Below are 13,613 nucleotides of genomic sequence, written 5' to 3'. Positions count from 1 at the left end.
GGTCTACAGCACCCGATGTTCCCCCATCCAAGTACTGTCTGAGCCCAGCCCTGCTTTGCTTCCGAGATCAGACGAGATCGGGCGTATCCAAGGTGGTATGGCCAGTAGACGCTGCTCGATCCATCGCCCGGCCAGCCTTTCTCAGGATCGCTTGGTGGCAAGCAATCTGGCCGTGACGGGGCAGGCTCCGAAGGGTCCATGCAAAGGCTGTGCCGTCCCTACAGGTGTGGTTTGTTTAGCAGTGATTCACCCGCCGCATCAGGTGTCTTCAAAAATGTCTCGGCGCAGGGTCTCCTGCAGGCTAAACCCTTCATCGCGGTAATGTGACAGAAAGAGCAAGCTGGATCCGTAACCTGGGGGCGGAGCGAGACGTCCAGGGGTGAATGAAGGAAGAGGGTGAGATGGTTGCCAGTGACTTTGAGCTGCTCTTCAAGGGGGAGGGTCGTGTTGCCTGCAAAGGTCTTCTGCTTGGGGTTACCGGTGGTTGCCTCCAGCCACGCGGGAGACGCTGGTCCTAGTATTAAAAGAAAAGAAGCAACAATGCTGGAGGCCCACGGTGATCATAAGGATGCTGGTATTTTGCAGAGATGAAATACCGCAAGAGAGAAAGCAAATGAAAAAAAGAAAAGAGAATGAATGTGTGCACTTTTGAAAGGGAATGGAAAAAAGGCATAGAAGAGAGTGCCCCCTGCTGGTGGAAGGAAGGAAAAAGCAAAAGCCTACAGCACCTGGTATTCCCAGGCGGTCTCCTATCCAAGTACTAACCAGGCCCGACACTGCTTAGCTTCTGAGATAAGGCCTGTTCAGGATGGTGTGGCCGTAGACAGAGACAAGCCTCTTATTTGCTGCTTTTCTACTTTGACGTCTGGCTGCCGGCTGCCCTTTCCAGTGCTCAGCAAGACCAGGTCCTTTTGTGCTTTCCCTTCTCTTCAATTTTTTTGCTGGCTTCCTTAAAAAGTCTTGTAGACAGAAGGCCCGACTCAGATCCGCTGAGCTCACTGATCGGCTGCAGCACTGTCGACGGAACGTCAGCTTCACGGCCAATGCCACAGGCCGGGAGCAGAGGCGAGACTCACCGGTAGCCCCTGGTAGGGTGAGTAGAGCGCGGTTAGTTGCTTTCTAATAGACTGCAGCCGGGGATTAACTTTTAATGAAAGGGAACAATCCCTTTGATTGTCTGCAGCACGCCACACCTAGGAAGCGCACTCTCACACCCAAGCCAGCATGCACACGTGCTCGCACGTGACAACACCCCCTATCTGCCCCTACAACCTCTCCGTCACCATGCGTCAGACTCTCCTGCCTGTTTTATGATTTCAGGGCCCTAGCAGCAACTACCCCCCCCCTCCCCAATTCCTTCCGCACCTTCCTTGCCTTCCGTGCACTGAGGTTAGCTCTTTGTCAGCCGTCTGACTTGGTTACACAAGCTTCTTTGCAGAGAAACATGTTACTTCTGCTGGCCCTCGCTAGGAGGCCGGCATCCAAAACCTTCCCTGGGCACCTGCTGAAACCCTGGCCCCTTCACGGCCCCGGGTGCTTTTAATGCCATCATTTCCACACGGCGAGCTGCGGAGTCAATAAGCACTCCTAGCCGTGGCAAGGAGCTCGGTGTCAGGCCTGCGTGAAGGCGGCGGGCTAGCGTACTTAGCTGCCAACTGGCTCAGAGGCCTTGGGGCTTCCATCATCTAAGTTACTTAAGGTCGGTGTCCAGAAAGGCGCCGTTCCATGCTAGCCGAGCTGGGCAGTAGGGCAAAACGTCATCAAAATGGTCTACAGCACCCGGTGTTCCCAGGAGGTATCCCATCCAAGTACTGTCCGAGCCCAGCCCTGCTTTGCTTCCGAGATCAGATGAGATCAGGCGTATGCAAGATGGTATGGACAGTAGATGCTGCTCAATTCATCGCCCAGCCAGCCTTTCTCAGGATCGCTTGGTGGCGAGCGATCTGGCCGTGACGGGGCGGGCTCCGAAGGGTCCATGCAAAGGCTGTGCCGTCCCTACAGGTGTGGTTTGTTTACCAGTGATTCACCCGCCGCATCAGGTGTCTTCAAAAATGTCTCGGCGCAGGGTCTCCTGCAGGCTAAACCCTTCATCGCGGTAATGTGACAGAAAGAGCAAGCTGGACCCGTAACTTGGGGGCGGAGCGAGACGTCCAGGGGTCTACAGCACCCGGTGTTCCCAGGAGGTATCCCATCCAAGTACTGTTCGAGCCCAGCCCTGCTTTGCTTCCGAGATCAGACGAGATCAGGAGCATCCATGGTGGTATGGCCAGTAGTAGCTGCTCGATCCATCGCCCGGCCAGCCTTTCTCAGGATCGCTTTGTTATGATCTGCTACAGAGACTAAGGAAAGAAAGGAGATCTATCCCTACAATAGAACTAAGCTAGATCCCTACGATGTAACGGGGAACCTGATCCTGCGATCAGACCCGCTAAAGTCCTCGGCTAGTCTGAACGCAGACCTATAGATGTGAGGGAGGGATCCCTACAAGATCTAGGGACTGGGAAAAGTTGGACACCTCCTAGCAGAAATAGTAGCAGTCAAAGACAAACACACAACAAAAAGGCATAGGGGTCAGAAGACCTAGCAAAACTAACAGAGAACGGCAACAGAGCAACAAGCTAGCTCAACAGTAGTAAATACAAATGAAGTCCAGCAAAGCCAGGTAGGCAAAATGGTCATGTGACCAGCAAACTAAAAAAAAACCTAACAGGAGAGTTGTAACAGTACCCCCTCTTCTAAGAGGATCCTCCGGATCCCCTAGGCCCAGGCTTACCAGGAAACCTCCTGTGAAACGCTCGGACAAGTCTGGGGGCAGAAACATAATCCGCTCTCACCCATGAGTTATCCTCAGGTCCGAAACCCTTCCAAGCGACGAGATACTGCAAACTCCCTCTATACCGTCTAGAATTTAGGATGCGGGAAATTTCATATTCCCCGTCCTCCACCACCGGAGGAACAGTGGCAGAGGCGTCACCATCCGACACATCAGCTTTTTTCAACAGAGAAACATGAGACACCGGATTAATCCTCCAGGACGTAGGAACCTCCAGCCTAACAGCAGATTGGTTAACTATCTGAAGTACCTTAAAGGGCCCTACGAACTTGGGACCCAATTTTTTAGAAGGAATCCTCAATCGCAGATTCTTAGAGGACAACCAAACCATGTCACCAACCGCAAACAAAATCTCTTGCCGTTTCCTATCAAAGTACCTCTTAGATTTTTTGTTAGCCTCCTGAAGATTACCACGCACATCCGTCCAAACTCTCTCCAAATGACCGGAAAAACTCTCCTCCTCAGGCACAGCCGAAACCAATTTGGAAAATGACCCAAAAGACGGATGTCTCCCAGAACAACAAAAAAAAGGCGAACACCCAGCAGAAGAGGATGTATGGTTGTTAAGAGCAAATTCAGCAAGTGGCAGAAACTCAGACCACCCCTCTTGATTGTCTGCCCAAAAACAACGCAAGAACTGCTCAACATCCTGGTTCTTCCTTTCTGTCTGGCCATTAGACTCAGGATGATATCCGGATGAAAACGACAAATGAACTCCCAACCTGTCACAAAAGGCACGCCAAAAACGAGCCACGAACTGAGGTCCCCTATCAAAAATAATGTCAGTAGGAACACCATGTAGTCTGATAATCTCCTTGACAAAGGCCTTAGCGAGTGTCTTAGCGCAAGGCAGTTTGATGAAGGGAACCAAGTGACACATCTTGCTAAAACGGTCCACGGCCACCCAGATGACCGTGAAACCTTCAGAGGGAGGAAGGTCAGTAATAAAGTCCATAGCCAGATGTGTCCAAGGTGCACTAGGAACCTCCAGAGGGCAAAGCAACCCCGCAGCAGGAGCATGCGAAGACTTGGATCTTGCACACACAGTACATTGGCGCACCCACTTAATGACTTCCTTCTGCCATCCAGGCCACCAAAAACTGCGACCCACAAGTCTCTTGGTCTCAGAAATTCCTGGATGACCTGCCAACCGAGATTCATGACACTCAACAAACAAATCTCTCCTAAAGGTCCTAGGCACAAACAACCTCCCATGGGGAGTGTTAGATGGGGCATTCTCCTGTGCTTTAAGAATCTCATCCTCCAAAATGGAGTCCAAAGCAGCAATCACAACACCTTCTTGTAAAATGGTCTCCTCTTCCTCCTCAACACCGACCATGGGAGAAAAGCTGCGAGACAAAGCATCCGCTTTAACATTCTTGGTACCCGGGATGTAAGTAACGGAAAAATTAAACCGCGAGAAAAAAAGTGCCCACCTAGCCTGACGGGCATTCAAGCGCTTGGCAGCATCAAGATAGATCAGATTTTTATGATCAGTGAAAACCTGAATGGGAAATTCAGCACCTTCCAAGAGATGACGCCAGTGTTCAAATGCGAGTTTAATCGCCAGCAATTCCCGATTATCAATATCGTAATTAAGTTCAGTCTCGGAAAATTTTTTTGAAAAAAAGGCACAGGGATGTACTCCATCCTTGTTTTCCTGAGACAACACCGCACCAACCCCCACCGAAGAAGCATCAACCTCAACCAAAAACGGCTTAGTCACATCAGGCTGCATAAGGATGGGAGCAGAGGTGAACCTCTCCTTTAGAAACACAAAAGCTTCAATGGCCTCAGAAGTCCAATGAACCACATTAGCACCTTTCCTGGTGAGATCGGTCAGCGGTTTGACAATAATAGAAAACTTTTTTATGAATTTTCTGTAATAATTGGCGAAACCCAAAAACCTCTGTATCGATTTCAAACCAATAGGCCTAGGCCATTCCTGCCCAGCTTGAACTTTAACCGGGTCCATCTCAAAACCTTCACTGGAGATAATGTAGCCCAAAAAACTATTTCTCTGTACAGCGAACTCACATTTCTCCAGCTTAGCAAAAAGCGAATTGTCCATTAATAACTGTAATACCTCACGTACGCTTCGCCAATGAGACTCCAGATCCGGCGAATAAATCAAAATGTCATCCAAATACACAACCACATTTTTGCCGATTAAACGTCTAAGGATATCATTAATAAGATTCTGAAAAAATGCTGGAGCATTGGTGAGACCAAAAGGCATAACCAGATTCTCAAAATGACCCACAGGAGTGTTAAAAGCAGTCTTCCATTCATCACCCTCCTTCATGCGCAACAAATTGTATGCCACCCGGAGATCAATTTTAGAGAACCACTTGGCCCCCACTAACTGGTTAAATAAATCAGGAATCAATGGCAGTGGGTAAGGATTGCGTACAGTAATTTTATTAATCTCACGAAAGTCCAGACAAGGACGTAAACCGCCATCTTTTTTTTTTACAAAAAAAAATCCAACAGCCACAGGAGACTTGGAAGGCCTAATGTGACCGGCGGCCAAGCTTGTCTGTATGTATTCTTCCAAAGCCTTTCTTTCAGGAATAGTAAGATTAAATAAACGACTCTTAGGAAAAGTCGCGCCAGGGACAAATTCAATGGTACAATCATAGTCTCTATGGGGAGGCAAAACCTGCGACTCCTCCTCAGAAAAAACTCTCCAAAAATCCTGAATAGGTACAGGCAATTCCCCTCTATCCACAGCAGCAATGCACCCGTTACAACACTTGTCATGACACTTAGGGCTCCAGGACTTAATTTCATTGGTAGACCAATCCAGTACAGGATTGTGCAATTTTAACCAGGGTAGCCCCAATATTACTGGAGAAGGCAAATTATCCAATACCACCAAATCCAAATTCTCTTGATGAATACCATTAATAGTGAGGGGAAATTCACAGACCTTGTGAGTAACACTCTTCAAGGGCGAGCCATCGACAGAAACCACAGCAATAGGGGATGACAAAGTTTTAGGTTCTAATCTAAGTTTTTCCAAGAATCCCCCATCAATCACATTCAGAGTAGATCCACAATCCACAAATACCCGAAATTCAATTAATTCATCCTGAGCAGCAGTAGTGGCAGATAGGAATACTCCCTTAGAATTTAAACAGGCAATACGAGCATGACTGACCATTTTTTTCTTTCTTCTTACGAAGCACACAGCTCTTAATAAAATGACCAGAATTTCCGCAATAGAAACACAAGTCTTCAGAAAGTCGGCGGTCTTTTTCCTGAGAGCGGGGTGCCATCGGCTCTCCATTGTCAGCACAGAACCTCTCAGGACTCGAAGCTGACATAGCAGAGGATTTGCTCTCATTAACCCTTTCACGCAGTCTCCTGTCCACCCGTATAGCTAATTGCATTGCCTCCTGCAAGTTTCCAGGTGTGGGATAAGCAATCAGTAAATCCTTTACCCTTTCACATAGCCCTGCAAGAAACAAGCTTTTCAAAGCAGAATCGTTCCACCCCACCTGGGCAGACCACCGACGGAAGTGAGAACAATATTTTTCCACATTACCTGATCCCTGCCTCAAACGTCTTAATTCAGACTCAGCAGATGAGACACGATCAGGATCATCGTACAACAAACCCAAAGCAGAAAAAAAACTATCCACTGATCTAAAGCACGGATCACTAGGTTGGAGAGAGAAGGCCCATCCCTGAAGATCTTTGCGCAAAAGTGACATTATGATCCCTATGCGCTGTGATTCATCACCAGAGGATCCGGGTCTCAAGCGAAAATATAATAGACAAGCATTTTTAAAAGAAAAAAAATCTTGTTGTTTGCCAAAAAATAGATCAGGCAGACGTACCTTAGGTTCCACAAAATGCGCTCCAGAACAGCTACTCACGTGTTGTTGGATCTTGGTCACCTCCAGAGAGAGTCCCTGCAAGCGTTGAGCCAAATCTTGCACCGAGACCATGATGGAAAACTGGAGGTCTTTTCTTAGAGAAATTTTTTTTTTTTTTTTTTTTTTTTATGGCTGGAATTACTGTTATGATCTGCTACAGAGACTAAGGAAAGAAAGGAGATCTATCCCTACAATAGAACTAAACTAGATCCCTACGACGTAACGGGGAACCTGATCCTGCGATCAGACCCGCTAAAGTCCTCGGCTAGTCTGAACGCAGACCTATAGATGTGAGGGAGGGATCCCTACAAGATCTAGGGACTGGGAAAAGTTGGACGCCTCCTAGCAGAAATAGTAGCAGTCAAAGACAAACACACAACAAAAAGGCATAGGGGTCAGAAGACCTAGCAAAACTAACAGAGAACGGCAACAGAGCAACAAGCTAGCTCAACAGTAGTAAATACAAATGAAGTCCAGCAAAGCCAGGAGGGCAGAGCCGGATTAAATTGGCAAAATGGTCATGTGACCAGCAAACTAAAAAAAAACTAACAGGAGAGTTGTAACACGCTTGGTGGCGAGCAATCTGGCCGTGACGGGGCGGGCTCCGAAGGGTCCATGCAAAGGCTATGCCGTCCATACAGGTGTGGTTTGTTTAGCAGTGATTCACCCGCCGCATCAGGTGTCTTCAAAAATGTCTCGGCGCAGGGTCTCCTGCAGGCTAAACCCTTCATCGCGGTAATGTGACAGAAAGAGCAAGCTGGACCCGTAACTTGGGGGCTGAGTGAGACGTCCAGAGGTGAATGAAGGAAGAGGGTGAGATGGTTGCCAGTGACTTTGAGCTGCTCTTCAGGGGGGAGGGTCGTGTTGCCTGCTAAGGTCTTCTGCTTGGGGATACCGGTGATTGCCTCCAGCCACGCGGGAGACGCTGGTCCTGGTGAAAAGGAGCCTAGTATTAAAAGTAAATAAGCAACAATGCTGGAGGCTCACGGTGATCAGAAGGATGCTGGTATTTTGCAGAGATGAAATAGCGCAAGAGAGAAAGCAAATGAAAAAAAGAAAAGAGAATGAATGTGTGCACTTGTGAAAGGGAATGGAAAAAAGGCATAGAAGAGAGTGCCCCCTGCTGGTGGAAGGAAAGAAAAAGCAAAAGCCTAGAGCACCTGGTATTCCCAGGCAGTCTCCCATCCAAGTACTAACCAGGCCCAACCCTGCTTGGCTTCCAAGATTAGACAAGGTCGGGCGTGTACAGAGTGGTTTGGCCGTAGGCACAGACAAGCCTCTCACTTGCTGCTTTTCTACTTTGAAGGCGTAGACAAGCCTCTCACTTGCTGCTTTTCTACTTTGAAGGCACAGACAAGCCTCTCACTTGCTGCTTTTCTACTTTGAAGTCTGGCTGCCGGCTGCCCTTTCCAGTGCTCAGCAAGACCAGGTCTTTTTGTGCTTTCCCTTCTCTTCAATTTTTTTGCTGGCTTCCTTAAAAGGTCTTGTAGACAGAAGGCCCCACTCAGAGCCGCTGAGCTCACTGATCGGCTGCAGCGCTGTCGACGGAACGTCAGCTTCACAGCCAATGCCACAGGCCGGGAGCAGAGGCGAGATTAACCGGTAGACCTGGGTAGGGTAAGTAGAGCGCGGTTAGTTGCTTTCTAATAGCCTGCAGCCGGGGATTAACTTTTAATGAAAGGGAACAATCCCTTTGACTGTCTGCAGTGTGCCACACCTAGGAAGCGCACTCTCACACACAAACCAGCATGCACACGTGCTCGCACGTGACAACACCCCCTATCTGCCCCTACAACCTCTACCTCACCATGCGTCAGACTCTCCTGCCTGTTTTATGATTTCAGGGCCCTAGCAGGAATCACCCCCCCCTCCCCAATTCCTTCCGCACCTTCCTTGCCTTCCTTGCAGTGAGGTTAGCTCTTTGGCAGCCGTCTGGCTTGGTTACACAAGCTTCTTTGCAGAGAAACATGTTACTTCTGCTGGCCCTCGCTAGGCGGCCGGCATCCAAAACCTTCCCTGGGCACCTGCTGAAACCCTGGCCCCTTCACGGCCCCGGGTGCTTTTAACGCCATCATTTCCACACGGCGAGCTGCGGAGTCAATAAGCACTCCTAGCCGTGGCAAGGAGCTCGGTGTCAGGCCTGCGTGAAGGCGGCGGGCTAGCGTACTTAGCTGCCAACTGGCTCAGAGGCCTTGGGGCTTCCATCATCTAAGTTACTTAAGGTCGGTGTCCGGAAAGGCGCCGTTCCATGCTAGCCGAGCTGGGCAGTAGGGCAAAACGTCATCAAAATGGTCTACAGCACCCGGTGTTCCCAGGAGGTATCCCATCCAAGTACTGTCCGAGCCCAGCCCTGCTTTGCTTCCGAGATCAGATGAGATCAGGCGTATGCAAGATGGTATGGACAGTAGATGCTGCTCAATTCATCGCCCAGCCAGCCTTTCTCAGGATCGCTTGGTGGCGAGCGATCTGGCCGTGACGGGGCGGGCTCCGAAGGGTCCATGCAAAGGCTGTGCCGTCCCTACAGGTGTGGTTTGTTTACCAGTGATTCACCCGCCGCATCAGGTGTCTTCAAAAATGTCTCGGCGCAGGGTCTCCTGCAGGCTAAACCCTTCATCGCGGTAATGTGACAGAAAGAGCAAGCTGGACCCGTAACTTGGGGGCGGAGCGAGACGTCCAGGGGTCTACAGCACCCGGTGTTCCCAGGAGGTATCCCATCCAAGTACTGTTCGAGCCCAGCCCTGCTTTGCTTCCGAGATCAGACGAGATCAGGAGCATCCATGGTGGTATGGCCAGTAGACGCTGCTCGATCCATCGCCCGGCCAGCCTTTCTCAGGATCGCTTTGTTATGATCTGCTACAGAGACTAAGGAAAGAAAGGAGATCTATCCCTACAATAGAACTAAGCTAGATCCCTACGATGTAACGGGGAACCTGATCCTGCGATCAGACCCGCTAAAGTCCTCGGCTAGTCTGAACGCAGACCTATAGATGTGAGGGAGGGATCCCTACAAGATCTAGGGACTGGGAAAAGTTGGACACCTCCTAGCAGAAATAGTAGCAGTCAAAGACAAACACACAACAAAAAGGCATAGGGGTCAGAAGACCTAGCAAAACTAACAGAGAACGGCAACAGAGCAACAAGCTAGCTCAACAGTAGTAAATACAAATGAAGTCCAGCAAAGCCAGGTAGGCAAAATGGTCATGTGACCAGCAAACTAAAAAAAAACCTAACAGGAGAGTTGTAACAGTACCCCCTCTTCTAAGAGGATCCTCCGGATCCCCTAGGCCCAGGCTTACCAGGAAACCTCCTGTGAAACGCTCGGACAAGTCTGGGGGCAGAAACATAATCCGCTCTCACCCATGAGTTATCCTCAGGTCCGAAACCCTTCCAAGCGACGAGATACTGCAAACTCCCTCTATACCGTCTAGAATTTAGGATGCGGGAAATTTCATATTCCCCGTCCTCCACCACCGGAGGAACAGTGGCAGAGGCGTCACCATCCGACTCATCAGCTTTTTTCAACAGAGAAACATGAGACACCGGATTAATCCTCCAGGACGTAGGAACCTCCAGCCTAACAGCAGATTGGTTAACTATCTGAAGTACCTTAAAGGGCCCTACGAACTTGGGACCCAATTTTTTAGAAGGAATCCTCAATCGCAGATTCTTAGAGGACAACCAAACCATGTCACCAACCGCAAACAAAATCTCTTGCCGTTTCCTATCAAAGTACCTCTTAGATTTTTTGTTAGCCTCCTGAAGATTACCACGCACATCCGTCCAAACTCTCTCCAAATGACCGGAAAAACTCTCCTCCTCAGGCACAGCCGAAACCAATTTGGAAAATGACCCAAAAGACGGATGTCTCCCAGAACAACAAAAAAAAGGCGAACACCCAGCAGAAGAGGATGTATGGTTGTTAAGAGCAAATTCAGCAAGTGGCAGAAACTCAGACCACCCCTCTTGATTGTCTGCCCCAAAACAACGCAAGAACTGCTCAACATCCTGGTTCTTCCTTTCTGTCTGGCCATTAGACTCAGGATGATATCCGGATGAAAACGACAAATGAACTCCCAACCTGTCACAAAAGGCACGCCAAAAACGAGCCACGAACTGAGGTCCCCTATCAAAAATAATGTCAGTAGGAACACCATGTAGTCTGATAATCTCCTTGACAAAGGCCTTAGCGAGTGTCTTAGCGCAAGGCAGTTTGATGAAGGGAACCAAGTGACACATCTTGCTAAAACGGTCCACGGCCACCCAGATGACCGTGAAACCTTCAGAGGGAGGAAGGTCAGTAATAAAGTCCATAGCCAGATGTGTCCAAGGTGCACTAGGAACCTCCAGAGGGCAAAGCAACCCCGCAGCAGGAGCATGCGAAGACTTGGATCTTGCACACACAGTACATTGGCGCACCCACTTAATGACTTCCTTCTGCCATCCAGGCCACCAAAAACTGCGACCCACAAGTCTCTTGGTCTCAGAAATTCCTGGATGACCTGCCAACCGAGATTCATGACACTCAACAAACAAATCTCTCCTAAAGGTCCTAGGCAAAAACAACCTCCCATGGGGAGTGTTAGATGGGGCATTCTCCTGTGCTTTAAGAATCTCATCCTCCAAAATGGAGTCCAAAGCAGCAATCACAACACCTTCTTGTAAAATGGTCTCCTCTTCCTCCTCAACACCGACCATGGGAGAAAAGCTGCGAGACAAAGCATCCGCTTTAACATTCTTGGTACCCGGGATGTAAGTAACGGAAAAATTAAACCGCGAGAAAAAAAGTGCCCACCTAGCCTGACGGGCATTCAAGCGCTTGGCAGCATCAAGATAGATCAGATTTTTATGATCAGTGAAAACCTGAATGGGAAATTCAGCACCTTCCAAGAGATGACGCCAGTGTTCAAATGCGAGTTTAATCGCCAGCAATTCCCGATTATCAATATCGTAATTAAGTTCAGTCTCGGAAAATTTTTTTGAAAAAAAGGCACAGGGATGTACTCCATCCTTGTTTTCCTGAGACAACACCGCACCAACCCCCACCGAAGAAGCATCAACCTCAACCAAAAACGGCTTAGTCACATCAGGCTGCATAAGGATGGGAGCAGAGGTGAACCTCTCCTTTAGAAACACAAAAGCTTCAATGGCCTCAGAAGTCCAATGAACCACATTAGCACCTTTCCTGGTGAGATCGGTCAGCGGTTTGACAATAATAGAAAACTTTTTTATGAATTTTCTGTAATAATTGGCGAAACCCAAAAACCTCTGTATCGATTTCAAACCAATAGGCCTAGGCCATTCCTGCACAGCTTGAACTTTAACCGGGTCCATCTCAAAACCTTCACTGGAGATAATGTAGCCCAAAAAACTATTTCTCTGTACAGCGAACTCACATTTCTCCAGCTTAGCAAAAAGCGAATTGTCCATTAATAACTGTAATACCTCACCTACGCTTCGCCAATGAGACTCCAGATCCGGCGAATAAATCAAAATGTCATCCAAATACACAACCACATTTTTGCCGATTAAAGGTCTAAGGATATCATTAATAAGATTCTGAAAAAATGCTGGAGCATTGGTGAGACCAAAAGGCATAACCAGATTCTCAAAATGACCCACAGGAGTGTTAAAAGCAGTCTTCCATTCATCACCCTCCTTCATGCGCAACAAATTGTATGCCACCCGGAGATCAATTTTAGAGAACCACTTGGCCCCCACTAACTGGTTAAATAAATCAGGAATCAATGGCAGTGGGTAAGGATTGCGTACAGTAATTTTATTAATCTCACGAAAGTCCAGACAAGGACGTAAACCGCCATCTTTTTTTTTTACAAAAAAAAATCCAACAGCCACAGGAGACTTGGAAGGCCTAATGTGACCGGCGGCCAAGCTTGTCTGTATGTATTCTTCCAAAGCCTTTCTTTCAGGAATAGTAAGATTAAATAAACGACTCTTAGGAAAAGTCGCGCCAGGGACAAATTCAATGGTACAATCATAGTCTCTATGGGGAGGCAAAACCTGCGACTCCTCCTCAGAAAAAACTCTCCAAAAATCCTGAATAGGTACAGGCAATTCCCCTCTATCCACAGCAGCAATGCGCCCGTTACAACACTTGTCATGACACTTAGGGCTCCAGGACTTAATTTCATTGGTAGACCAATCCAGTACAGGATTGTGCAATTTTAACCAGGGTAGCCCCAATATTACTGGAGAACGCAAATTATCCAATACCACCAAATCCAAATTCTCTTGATGAATACCATTAATAGTGAGGGGAAATTCACAGACCTTGTGAGTAACACTCTTCAAGGGCGAGCCATCAACAGAAACCACAGCAATAGGGGATGACAAAGTTTTAGGTTCTAATCTAAGTTTTTCCAAGAATCCCCCATCAATCACATTCAGAGTAGATCCACAATCCACAAATACCCGAAATTCAATTAATTCATCCTGAGCAGCAGTAGTGGCAGATAGGAATACTCCCTTAGAATTTAAACAGGCAATACGAGCATGACTGACCATTTTTTTCTTTCTTCTTACGAAGCACACAGCTCTTAATAAAATGACCAGAATTTCCGCAATAGAAACACAAGCCTTCAGAAAGTCGGCGGTCTTTTTCCTGAGAGCGGGGTGCCATCGGCTCTCCATTGTCAGCACAGAACCTCTCAGGACTCGAAGCTGACATAGCAGAGGATTTGCTCTCATTAACCCTTTCACGCAGTCTCCTGTCCACCCGTATAGCTAATTGCATTGCCTCCTGCAAGTTTCCAGGTGTGGGATAAGCAATCAGTAAATCCTTTACCCTTTCACATAGCCCTGCAAGAAACAAGCTTTTCAAAGCAGAATCGTTCCACCCCACCTGGGCAGACCACCGACGGAAGTGAGAACAATATTTT

At 48.2% G+C, this 13,613-nt stretch overlaps 7 pseudogenes; all 7 read right to left on the bottom strand.

Moving 5' to 3' along the window:
• Positions 1-110, bottom strand: LOC141270349 (5S ribosomal RNA; annotated as a pseudogene).
• A 606-nt stretch (positions 111-716) lies between these two features.
• On the bottom strand, positions 717-825 carry LOC141270354 (5S ribosomal RNA; annotated as a pseudogene).
• A 942-nt stretch (positions 826-1,767) lies between these two features.
• Positions 1,768-1,887, bottom strand: LOC141268835 (5S ribosomal RNA; annotated as a pseudogene).
• Positions 1,888-2,155: 268 nt separating this feature from the next.
• On the bottom strand, positions 2,156-2,275 carry LOC141268667 (5S ribosomal RNA; annotated as a pseudogene).
• A 5,590-nt stretch (positions 2,276-7,865) lies between these two features.
• On the bottom strand, positions 7,866-7,984 carry LOC141269494 (5S ribosomal RNA; annotated as a pseudogene).
• A 1,023-nt stretch (positions 7,985-9,007) lies between these two features.
• Positions 9,008-9,127, bottom strand: LOC141268834 (5S ribosomal RNA; annotated as a pseudogene).
• Positions 9,128-9,395: 268 nt separating this feature from the next.
• Positions 9,396-9,515, bottom strand: LOC141267785 (5S ribosomal RNA; annotated as a pseudogene).
• Positions 9,516-13,613: the final 4,098 nt, after the last annotated feature.

This window comes from Phyllobates terribilis, unplaced genomic scaffold (genome assembly GCF_046119375.1).
Source record: "Phyllobates terribilis strain yellow unplaced genomic scaffold, ASM4611937v1 Scaffold_4__5_contigs__length_816908805, whole genome shotgun sequence".
NCBI lineage: Eukaryota > Metazoa > Chordata > Amphibia > Anura > Dendrobatidae > Phyllobates > Phyllobates terribilis.
The sequence above is the reverse complement of the archived record's forward strand: the minus strand, read 5'-3'. Positions and strand labels throughout refer to the sequence as shown.